We start from the raw sequence: 12920 nt of genomic DNA on the forward strand, positions 1-12920 counted from the left end.
AAATTGTTTCACCATTTAGCTTCAACAACATCGGATGGGAGGCTTTTCTATTTATCAACTACCCTTTCTGTGAAGTAATTTTTCTTCAAATTTCCTCTAAGTCTACCTCCCTCCAGTTTAAGTGCATGTCCTCGTGTTCTTGTACATCTCTTCCTTTGAAGAATAAGTATTGTTTGCACAACATTCTTTTAGTATTCAGTTATCTAAACATAAAACACAAGAATAATTGGCATCGAAAGTATTTTAAGGCTCTTAGACTTTACATATAACATGATATACAATTTTCTTCTAAGACAAACTAATCTGTTCTGCTAGGATGAAGACCTTAGTAAAGGGTGGCAACAGTAATTTTGAAGGATAAAACTTTAGCTTGAGCCATTTTTCCTAAATAATGTTATTTAAGAAACAGCTTTTAGAGGAAATGCATTAATCTAAGATCTTGATTTAATGACCCCTTTTTCAACAAGGCCAAATTATTTGTCAAAATCACAATCAAAAATATAAATAGTAAAATGATAAACCCTAACAGGAAGCAGGTTTGGACATACTGATGTGCTTGTCAGGATGGCCGAGCGGTCTAAGACACCAGACTCAAGATTCTACTCTTCCAGTTAATGGGAATTCTGGTCTCTGTAAAGAGGCGTAGGTTCAAATCCCACTTCTGACAATATATTTTTGCTCTTTGGTTATGTTTTACACTCAAAATTACTGACATTGAGAAGTATGCTCAGGACATCCACAGTCTTTCAATCTTTCCTCTCCCAGACATTGATATCTTGATCCCATTTATTTATAAGCAATATGAAGCACAATGATTGAATGTATTAAAGGGCATAGAAACTTTTAAAGACCTAAGAATTGATCGATTTTCCCATCTACATTCCAATCAAGATCAAATTACATTAGAGTTAAATTAATTAAATTATTCTTAAATGATAAAGACACTATGATTAGTTTTAAAATTCTAAAGTTCAGTTCATGTAGAAATTGACTGTTGAAATAATGTTTTACATAGAAACAGAATTTGATGGCAGATAAGAACCACTTGGCCCACGTAGTCTGCTCCTTTTCATGTATCCTTTAGGCAACTTCAATCCTATTTGCTCCTTACATTTCTCTTAAGGATATTCTTATGCCTATCCCAAGCGTGTTTAAATTGTTTCACCGTTTAGCTTCAACAACATCGGATGGGAGGCTTTTCTATTTATCAACTACCCTTTCTGTGAAGTAATTTTTCTTCAAATTTCCTCTAAGTCTACCTCCCTCCAGTTTCAGTGCATGTCCTCGTGTTCTTGTACATCTCTTCCTTTGAAGAATAAATATTGTTTGCACAACATTCTTTTAGTATTCAGTAATCTAAACATAAAACACAAGAATAATTGGCATCGAAAGTATTTTAAGGCTCTTAGACTTTACATATAACATGATATACAATTTTCTTCTAAGACAAACTAATCTGTTCTGCTAGGATGAAGACCTTAGTAAAGGGTGGCAACAGTAATTTTGAAGGATAAAACTTTAGCTTGAGCCATTTTTCCTAAATAATGTTATTTAAGAAACAGCTTTTAGAGGAAATGCATAAATCTAAGATCTTGATTTAATGACCCCTTTTTCAACAAGTCCAAATTATTTGTCAAAATCACAATCAAAAATATAAATAGTAAAATGATAAACCCTAACAGGAAACTGGTTCGGATATACTGATGTGCTTGTCAGGATGGCCGAGTGGTCTAAGGCGCCAGACTCAAGATTCTACTCTTCCAGTTAATGGGAATTCTTGTCTCAGTAAAGAGGCGTGGGTTCAAATCCCACTTCTGATAATATTTTCTTACTCTTTGGTTATGTTTTACACTCAAAATAACCGACATTGAGAAGCATGCTCAGGACATCCACAGTCTTTCAATCTTTCCTCTACCAGACATTGATATCTTGATCCCATTTATTTCTCAGCAATATGAAGCACAATGATTGAATGAATTAAAGGGCATAGAAACTTTTAAAGACCTAAGAATTGATCGATTTTCCCATCTGCATTCCAATCAAGATCAAATTACATTAGAGTTAAATTAATTAAATTATTCTTAAATGATAAAGACACTATGATTAGTTTTAAAATTCTAAAGTTCAGTTCATGTAGAAATTGACTGTTGAAATAATGTTTTACATAGAAACAGAATTTGATGGCAGATAAGAACCACTTGGCCCACGTAGTCTGCTCCTTTTCATGTATGCTTTAGGCAACTTCAATCCTATTTGCTCCTTACATTTCTCTTAAGGATATTCTTATGCCTATCCCAAGCGTGTTTAAATTGTTTCACCATTTAGCTTCAACAACATCGGATGGGAGGCTTTTCTATTTATCAACTACCCTTTCTGTGAAGTAATTTTTCTTCAAATTTCCTCTAAGTCTACCTCCCTCCAGTTTCAGTGCATGTCCTCGTGTTCTTGTACATCTCTTCCTTTGAAGAATAAATATTGTTTGCACAACATTCTTTTAGTATTCAGTAATCTAAACATAAAACACAAGAATAATTGGCATCGAAAGTATTTTAAGGCTCTTAGACTTTACATATAACATGATATACAATTTTCTTCTAAGACAAACTAATCTGTTCTGCTAGGATGAAGACCTTAGTAAAGGGTGGCAACAGTAATTTTGAAGGATAACACTTTAGCTTGAGCCATTTTTCCTAAATAATGTTATTTAAGAAACAGCTTTTAGAGGAAATGCATAAATCTAAGATCTTGATTTAATGACCCCTTTTTCAACAAGTCCAAATTATTTGTCAAAATCACAATCAAAAATATAAATAGTAAAATGATAAACCCTAACAGGAAGCAGGTTCGGATATACTGATGTGCTTGTCAGGATGGCCGAGTGGTCTAAGGTGCCAGACTCAAGATTCTATTCTTCCAGTTAATGGGAATTCTTGTCTCTGTAAAGAGGCGTGGGTTCAAATCCCACTTCTGATAATATTTTCTTACTCTTTGGTTATGTTTTACACTCAAAATGACCAACATTGAGAAGCATGCTCAGGACATCCACAGTCTTTCAATCTTTCCTCTACCAGACATTGATATCTTGATCCCATTTATTTCTCAGCAATATGAAGCACAATGATTGAATGAATTAAAGGGCATAGAAACTTTTAAAGACCTAAGAATTGATCGATTTTCCCATCTGCATTCCAATCAAGATCAAATTACATTAGAGTTAAATTAATTACATTATTCTTAAATGATAAAGACACTATGATTAGTTTTAAAATTCTAAAGTTCAGTTCATATAGAAAATGGCTATTGAAATAATGTATTACATAGAAACAGAATTTGATGGCAGATAAGAACCACTTGGCCAATGTAGTCTGCTCCTTTTCATGTATACTTTAGGCAACTTCAATCCTATTTGCTCCTTATATTTCTCTTAAGGATATTCTTATGCCTATCCCAAGCGTGTTTAAATTGTTTCACCATTTAGCTTCAACAACATCGGATGGGAGGCTTTTCTATTTATCAACTACCCTTTCTGTGAAGTAATTTTTCTTCAAATTTCCTCTAAGTCTACCTCCCTCCAGTTTAAGTGCATGTCCTCGTGTTCTTGTACATCTCTTCCTTTGAAGAATAAGTATTGTTTGCACAACATTCTTTTAGTATTCAGTTATCTAAACATAAAACACAAGAATAATTGGCATCGAAAGTATTTTAAGGCTCTTAGACTTTACATATAACGTGATATACAATTTACTTCTAAGACAAACTAATCTGTTCTGCTAGGATGAAGACCTTAGTAAAGGGTGGCAACAGTAATTTTGAAGGATAACACTTTAGCTTGAGCCATTTTTCCTAAATAATGTTATTTAAGAAACAGCTTTTAGAGGAAATGCATTAATCTAAGATCTTGTTTTAATGACCCCTTTTTCAACAAGGCCAAATTATTTGTCAAAATCACAATCAAAAATATAAATAGTAAAATGATAAACCCTAACAGGAAGCAGGTTTGGACATACTGATGTGCTTGTCAGGATGGCCGAGCGGTCTAAGACACCAGACTCAAGATTCTACTCTTCCAGTTAATGGGAATTCTAGTCTCTGTAAAGAGGCGTAGGTTCAAATCCCACTTCTGACAATATATTTTTGCTCTTTGGTTATGTTTTACACTCAAAATGACTGACATTGAGAAGTATGCTCAGGACATCCACAGTCTTTCAATCTTTCCTCTACCAGACATTGATATCTTGATCCCATTTATTTCTAAGCAATATGAAGCATAATGATTGAATGAATTAAAGGGCATAGAAACTTTTAAAGACCTAAGAATTGATCGATTTTCCCATCTACATTCCAATCAAGATCAAATTACATTAGAGTTAAATTAATTAAATTATTCTTAAATGATAAAGACACTATGATTAGTTTTAAAATTCTAAAGTTCAGTTCATGTAGAAATTGGCTATTGAAATAATGTATTACATAGAAACAGAATTTGATGGCAGATAAGAACCACTTGGCCCATGTAGTCTGCTCCTTTTCATGTATCCTTTAGGCAACTTCAACCCTATTTGCTCCTTACATTTCTCTTAAGGATATTCTTATGCCTATCCGAAGCGTGTTTAAATTGTTTCACCGTTTAGCTTCAACAACATCGGATGGGAGGCTTTTCTATTTATCAACTACCCTTTCTGTGAAGTAATTTTTCTTCAAATTTCCTCTAAGTCTACCTCCCTCCAGTTTCAGTGCATGTCCTCGTGTTCTTGTACATCTCTTCCTTTGAAGAATAAATATTGTTTGCACAACATTCTTTTAGTATTCAGTAATCTAAACATAAAACACAAGAATAATTGGCATCGAAAGTATTTTAAGGCTCTTAGACTTTACATATAACATGATATACAATTTTCTTCTAAGACAAACTAATCTGTTCTGCTAGGATGAAGACCTTAGTAAAGGGTGGCAACAGTAATTTTGAAGGATAAAACTTTAGCTTGAGCCATTTTTCCTAAATAATGTTATTTAAGAAACAGCTTTTAGAGGAAATGCATAAATCTAAGATCTTGATTTAATGACCCCTTTTTCAACAAGTCCACATTATTTGTCAAAATCACAATCAAAAATATAAATAGTAAAATGATAAACCCTAACAGGAAACAGGTTCGGATATACTGATGTGCTTGTCAGGATGGCCGAGTGGTCTAAGGCGCCAGACTCAAGATTCTACTCTTCCAGTTAATGGGAATTCTTGTCTCTGTAAAGAGGCGTGGGTTCAAATCCCACTTCTGATAATATTTTCTTACTCTTTGGTTATGTTTTACACTCAAAATGACCGACATTGAGAAGCATGCTCAGGACATCCACAGTCTTTCAATCTTTCCTCTACCAGACATTGATATCTTGATCCCATTTATTTCTCAGCAATATGAAGCACAATGATTGAATGAATTAAAGGGCATAGAAACTTTTAAAGACCTAAGAATTGATCGATTTTCCCATCTGCATTCCAATCAAGATCAAATTACATTAGAGTTAAATTAATTAAATTATTCTTAAATGATAAAGACACTATGATTAGTTTTAAAATTCTAAAGTTCAGTTCATGTAGAAATTGACTGTTGAAATAATGTTTTACATAGAAACAGAATTTGATGGCAGATAAGAACCACTTGGCCCACGTAGTCTGCTCCTTTTCATGTATGCTTTAGGCAACTTCAATCCTATTTGCTCCTTACATTTCTCTTAAGGATATTCTTATGCCTATCCCAAGCGTGTTTAAATTGTTTCACCATTTAGCTTCAACAACATCGGATGGGAGGCTTTTCTATTTATCAACTACCCTTTCTGTGAAGTAATTTTTCTTCAAATTTCCTCTAAGTCTACCTCCCTCCAGTTTCAGTGCATGTCCTCGTGTTCTTGTACATCTCTTCCTTTGAAGAATAAATATTGTTTGCACAACATTCTTTTAGTATTCAGTAATCTAAACATAAAACACAAGAATAATTGGCATCGAAAGTATTTTAAGGCTCTTAGACTTTACATATAACATGATATACAATTTTCTTCTAAGACAAACTAATCTGTTCTGCTAGGATGAAGACCTTAGTAAAGGGTGGCAACAGTAATTTTGAAGGATAACACTTTAGCTTGAGCCATTTTTCCTAAATAATGTTATTTAAGAAACAGCTTTTAGAGGAAATGCATAAATCTAAGATCTTGATTTAATGACCCCTTTTTCAACAAGTCCAAATTATTTGTCAAAATCACAATCAAAAATATAAATAGTAAAATGATAAACCCTAACAGGAAGCAGGTTCGGATATACTGATGTGCTTGTCAGGATGGCTGAGTGGTCTAAGGTGCCAGACTCAAGATTCTATTCTTCCAGTTAATGGGAATTCTTGTCTCTGTAAAGAGGCGTGGGTTCAAATCCCACTTCTGATAATATTTTCTTACTCTTTGGTTATGTTTTACACTCAAAATGACCGACATTGAGAAGCATGCTCAGGACATCCACAGTCTTTCAATCTTTCCTCTACCAGACATTGATATCTTGATCCCATTTATTTCTCAGCAATATGAAGCACAATGATTGAATGAATTAAAGGGCATAGAAACTTTTAAAGACCTAAGAATTGATCGATTTTCCCATCTGCATTCCAATCAAGATCAAATTACATTAGAGTTAAATTAATTACATTATTCTTAAATGATAAAGACACTATGATTAGTTTTAAAATTCTAAAGTTCAGTTCATATAGAAATTGGCTATTGAAATAATGTATTACATAGAAACAGAATTTGATGGCAGATAAGAACCACTTGGCCAATGTAGTCTGCTCCTTTTCATGTATACTTTAGGCAACTTCAATCCTATTTGCTCCTTATATTTCTCTTAAGGATATTCTTATGCCTATCCCAAGCGTGTTTAAATTGTTTCACCATTTAGCTTCAACAACATCGGATGGGAGGCTTTTCTATTTATCAACTACCCTTTCTGTGAAGTGATTTTTCTTCAAATTTCCTCTAAGTCTACCTCCCTCCAGTTTAAGTGCATGTCCTCGTGTTCTTGTACATCTCTTCCTTTGAAGAATAAGTATTGTTTGCACAACATTCTTTTAGTATTCAGTTATCTAAACATAAAACACAAGAATAATTGGCATCGAAAGTATTTTAAGGCTCTTAGACTTTACATATAACGTGATATACAATTTACTTCTAAGACAAACTAATCTGTTCTGCTAGGATGAAGACCTTAGTAAAGGGTGGCAACAGTAATTTTGAAGGATAACACTTTAGCTTGAGCCATTTTTCCTAAATAATGTTATTTAAGAAACAGCTTTTAGAGGAAATGCATTAATCTAAGATCTTGTTTTAATGACCCCTTTTTCAACAAGGCCAAATTATTTGTCAAAATCACAATCAAAAATATAAATAGTAAAATGATAAACCCTAACAGGAAGCAGGTTTGGACATACTGATGTGCTTGTCAGGATGGCCGAGCGGTCTAAGACACCAGACTCAAGATTCTACTCTTCCAGTTAATGGGAATTCTAGTCTCTGTAAAGAGGCGTAGGTTCAAATCCCACTTCTGACAATATATTTTTGCTCTTTGGTTATGTTTTACACTCAAAATGACTGACATTGAGAAGTATGCTCAGGACATCCACAGTCTTTCAATCTTTCCTCTACCAGACATTGATATCTTGATCCCATTTATTTCTAAGCAATATGAAGCATAATGATTGAATGAATTAAAGGGCATAGAAACTTTTAAAGACCTAAGAATTGATCGATTTTCCCATCTACATTCCAATCAAGATCAAATTACATTAGAGTTAAATTAATTAAATTATTCTTAAATGATAAAGACACTATGATTAGTTTTAAAATTCTAAAGTTCAGTTCATGTAGAAATTGGCTATTGAAATAATGTATTACATAGAAACAGAATTTGATGGCAGATAAGAAACACTTGGCCCATGTAGTCTGCTCCTTTTCATGTATCCTTTAGGCAACTTCAACCCTATTTGCTCCTTACATTTCTCTTAAGGATATTCTTATGCCTATCCGAAGCGTGTTTAAATTGTTTCACCGTTTAGCTTCAACAACATCGGATGGGAGGCTTTTCTATTTATCAACTACCCTTTCTGTGAAGTAATTTTTCTTCAAATTTCCTCTAAGTCTACCTCCCTCCAGTTTCAGTGCATGTCCTCGTGTTCTTGTACATCTCTTCCTTTGAAGAATAAATATTGTTTGCACAACATTCTTTTAGTATTCAGTAATCTAAACATAAAACACAAGAATAATTGGCATCGAAAGTATTTTAAGGCTCTTAGACTTTACATATAACATGATATACAATTTTCTTCTAAGACAAACTAATCTGTTCTGCTAGGATGAAGACCTTAGTAAAGGGTGGCAACAGTAATTTTGAAGGATAAAACTTTAGCTTGAGCCATTTTTCCTAAATAATGTTATTTAAGAAACAGCTTTTAGAGGAAATGCATAAATCTAAGATCTTGATTTAATGACCCCTTTTTCAACAAGTCCAAATTATTTGTCAAAATCACAATCAAAAATATAAATAGTAAAATGATAAACCCTAACAGGAAACAGGTTCGGATATGCTGATGTGCTTGTCAGGATGGCCGAGTGGTCTAAGGCGCCAGACTCAAGATTCTACTCTTCCAGTTAATGGGAATTCTTGTCTCTGTAAAGAGGCGTGTGTTCAAATCCCACTTCTGATAATATTTTCTTACTCTTTGGTTATGTTTTACACTCAAAATGACCGACATTGAGAAGCATGCTCAGGACATCCACAGTCTTTCAATCTTTCCTCTACCAGACATTGATATCTTGATCCCATTTATTTCTCAGCAATATGAAGCACAATGATTGAATGAATTAAAGGGCATAGAAACTTTTAAAGACCTAAGAATTGATCGATTTTCCCATCTGCATTCCAATCAAGATCAAATTACATTAGAGTTAAATTAATTAAATTATTCTTAAATGATAAAGACACTATGATTAGTTTTAAAATTCTAAAGTTCAGTTCATGTAGAAATTGACTGTTGAAATAATGTTTTACATAGAAACAGAATTTGATGGCAGATAAGAACCACTTGGCCCACGTAGTCTGCTCCTTTTCATGTATGCTTTAGGCAACTTCAATCCTATTTGCTCCTTACATTTCTCTTAAGGATATTCTTATGCCTATCCCAAGCGTGTTTAAATTGTTTCACCATTTAGCTTCAACAACATCGGATGGGAGGCTTTTCTATTTATCAACTACCCTTTCTGTGAAGTAATTTTTTTTCAAATTTCCTCTAAGTCTACCTCCCTCCAGTTTAAGTGCATGTCCTCGTGTTCTTGTACATCTCTTCCTTTGAAGAATAAATATTGTTTGCACAACATTCTTTTAGTATTCAGTAATCTAAACATAAAACACAAGAATAATTGGCATCGAAAGTATTTTAAGGCTCTTAGACTTTACATATAACATGATATACAATTTTCTTCTAAGACAAACTAATCTGTTCTGCTAGGATGAAGACCTTAGTAAAGGGTGGCAACAGTAATTTTGAAGGATAACACTTTAGCTTGAGCCATTTTTCCTAAATAATGTTATTTAAGAAACAGCTTTTAGAGGAAATGCATAAATCTAAGATCCTTATTTAATGACCCCTTTTTCAACAAGTCCAAATTATTTGTCAAAATCACAATCAAAAATATAAATAGTAAAATGATAAACCCTAACAGGAAGCAGGTTCGGATATACTGATGTGCTTGTCAGGATGGCCGAGTGGTCTAAGGTGCCAGACTCAAGATTCTATTCTTCCAGTTAATGGGAATTCTTGTCTCTGTAAAGAGGCGTGGGTTCAAATCCCACTTCTGATAATATTTTCTTACTCTTTGGTTATGTTTTACACTCAAAATGACCGACATTGAGAAGCATGCTCAGGACATCCACAGTCTTTCAATCTTTCCTCTACCAGACATTGATATCTTGATCCCATTTATTTCTCAGCAATATGAAGCACAATGATTGAATGAATTAAAGGACATAGAAACTTTTAAAGACCTAAGAATTGATCGATTTTCCCATCTGCATTCCAATCAAGATCAAATTACATTAGAGTTAAATTAATTAAATTATTCTTAAATGATAAAGACACTATGATTAGTTTTAAAATTCTAAAGTTCAGTTCATGTAGAAATTGACTGTTGAAATAATGTTTTACATAGAAACAGAATTTGATGGCAGATAAGAACCACTTGGCCCACGTAGTCTGCTCCGTTTCATGTATCCTTTAGGCAACTTCAATCCTATTTGCTCCTTACATTTCTCTTAAGGATATTCTTATGCCTATCCCAAGCGTGTTTAAATTGTTTCACCATTTAGCTTCAACAACATCAGATGGGAGGCTTTTCTCTTTATCAATTACCCTTTCTGTGAAGTAATTTTTCTTCAAATTTCCTCTAAGTCTACCTCCCTTCAGTTTCAGTGCATGTCCTCATGTTCTTGTACATCTCTTCCTTTGAAGAATAAATATTGTTTGCACAACATTCTTTTAGTATTCAGTAATCTAAACATAAAACACAAGAATAATTGGCATCGAAAGTATTTTAAGGCTCTTAGACTTTACATATAACATGATATACAATTTTCTTCTAAGACAAACTAATCTGTTCTGCTAGGATGAAGACCTTAGTAAAGGGTGGCAACAGTAATTTTGAAGGATAAAACTTTAGCTTAAGCCATTTTTCCTAAATAATGTTATTTAAGAAACAGCTTTTAGAGGAAATGCATAAATCTAAGATCTTGATTTAATGACCCCTTTTTCAACAAGTCCAAATTATTTGTCAAAATCATAATCAAAAATATAAATAGTAAAATGATAAACCCTAACAGGAAGCAGGTTCGGATATACTGATGTGCTTGTCAGGATGGCCGAGTGGTCTAAGGCGCCAGACTAAAGATTCTACTCTTCCAGTTAATGGGAATTCTTGTCTCTGTAAAGAGGCGTAGGTTCAAATCCCACTTCTGATAATATTTTCTTACTCTTTGGTTATGTTTTACACTCAAAATGACCGACATTGAGAAGCATGCTCAGGACATCCACAGTCTTTCAATCTTTCATCTCCCAGACATTGATATCTTGATCCCATTTATTTCTCAGCAATATGAAGCACAATGATTGAATGAATTAAAGGGCATAGAAACTTTTAAAGACCTAAGAATTGATCGATTTTCCCATCTGCATTCCAATCAAGATCAAATTACATTAGAGTTAAATTAATTACATTATTCTTAAATGATAAAGACACTATGATTAGTTTTAAAATTCTAAAGTTCAGTTCATATAGAAATTGGCTATTGAAATAATGTATTACATAGAAACAGAATTTGATGGCAGATAAGAACCACTTGGCCAATGTAGTCTGCTCCTTTTCATGTATACTTTAGGCAACTTCAATCCTATTTGCTCCTTATATTTCTCTTAAGGATATTCTTATGCCTATCCCAAGCGTGTTTAAATTGTTTCACCATTTAGCTTCAACAACATCGGATGGGAGGCTTTTCTATTTATCAACTACCCTTTCTGTGAAGTAATTTTTCTTCAAATTTCCTCTAAGTCTACCTCCCTCCAGTTTAAGTGCATGTCCTCGTGTTCTTGTACATCTCTTCCTTTGAAGAATAAGTATTGTTTGCACAACATTCTTTTAGTATTCAGTTATCTAAACATAAAACACAAGAATAATTGGCATCGAAAGTATTTTAAGGCTCTTAGACTTTACATATAACGTGATATACAATTTACTTCTAAGACAAACTAATCTGTTCTGCTAGGATGAAGACCTTAGTAAAGGGTGGCAACAGTAATTTTGAAGGATAACACTTTAGCTTGAGCCATTTTTCCTAAATAATGTTATTTAAGAAACAGCTTTTAGAGGAAATGCATTAATCTAAGATCTTGTTTTAATGACCCCTTTTTCAACAAGGCCAAATTATTTGTCAAAATCACAATCAAAAATAAAATAGTAAAATGATAAACCCTAACAGGAAGCAGGTTTGGACATACTGATGTGCTTGTCAGGATGGCCGAGCGGTCTAAGACACCAGACTCAAGATTCTACTCTTCCAGTTAATGGGAATTCTAGTCTCTGTAAAGAGGCGTAGGTTCAAATCCCACTTCTGACAATATATTTTTGCTCTTTGGTTATGTTTTACACTCAAAATGACTGACATTGAGAAGTATGCTCAGGACATCCACAGTCTTTCAATCTTTCCTCTACCAGACATTGATATCTTGATCCCATTTATTTCTAAGCAATATGAAGCATAATGATTGAATGAATTAAAGGGCATAGAAACTTTTAAAGACCTAAGAATTGAACGATTTTCCCATCTACATTCCAATCAAGATCAAATTACATTAGAGTTAAATTAATTAAATTATTCTTAAATGATAAAGACACTATGATTAGTTTTAAAATTCTAAAGTTCAGTTCATGTAGAAATTGGCTATTGAAATAATGTATTACATAGAAACAGAATTTGATGCCAGATAAGAACCACTTGGCCCATGTAGTCTGCTCCTTTTCATGTATCCTTTAGGCAACTTCAACCCTATTTGCTCCTTACATTTCTCTTAAGGATATTCTTATGCCTATCCCAAGCGTGTTTAAATTGTTTCACCGTTTAGCTTCAACAACATCGGATGGGAGGCTTTTCTATTTATCAACTACCCTTTCTGTGAAGTAATTTTTCATCAAATTTCCTCTAAGTCTACCTCCCTCCAGTTTCAGTGCATGTCCTCGTGTTCTTGTACATCTCTTCCTTTGAAGAATAAGTATTGTTTGCACAACATTCTTTTAGTATTCAGTAATCTAAACATAAAACACAAGAATAATTGGCATTGAAA

General features: G+C 33.4%; 4 non-coding genes across 4 annotated transcripts; all 4 read left to right on the plus strand.

Annotated features, from left to right (window-relative positions):
• Nucleotides 1–2864: 2864 nt before the first annotated feature.
• Nucleotides 2865–2973, plus strand: TRNAL-CAA (transfer RNA leucine (anticodon CAA)). Its single transcript has 2 exons — nucleotides 2865–2902; nucleotides 2928–2973. It is a non-coding gene; the product is annotated as a tRNA-Leu (tRNA).
• A 2197-nt stretch (nucleotides 2974–5170) lies between these two features.
• Nucleotides 5171–5279, plus strand: TRNAL-CAA (transfer RNA leucine (anticodon CAA)). The gene is made up of 2 exons: nucleotides 5171–5208; nucleotides 5234–5279. It is a non-coding gene; the product is annotated as a tRNA-Leu (tRNA).
• Nucleotides 5280–9782: 4503 nt separating this feature from the next.
• TRNAL-CAA (transfer RNA leucine (anticodon CAA)) lies at nucleotides 9783–9891 on the plus strand. The gene is made up of 2 exons: nucleotides 9783–9820; nucleotides 9846–9891. It is a non-coding gene; the product is annotated as a tRNA-Leu (tRNA).
• Nucleotides 9892–10935: 1044 nt separating this feature from the next.
• Nucleotides 10936–11044, plus strand: TRNAF-AAA (transfer RNA phenylalanine (anticodon AAA)). Its single transcript has 2 exons — nucleotides 10936–10973; nucleotides 10999–11044. It is a non-coding gene; the product is annotated as a tRNA-Phe (tRNA).
• Nucleotides 11045–12920: the final 1876 nt, after the last annotated feature.

This window comes from Taudactylus pleione, unplaced genomic scaffold (genome assembly GCF_031769625.1).
Source record: "Taudactylus pleione unplaced genomic scaffold, aTauple2 ptg000612l, whole genome shotgun sequence".
Taxonomy (NCBI): Eukaryota; Metazoa; Chordata; class Amphibia; order Anura; family Myobatrachidae; genus Taudactylus; species Taudactylus pleione.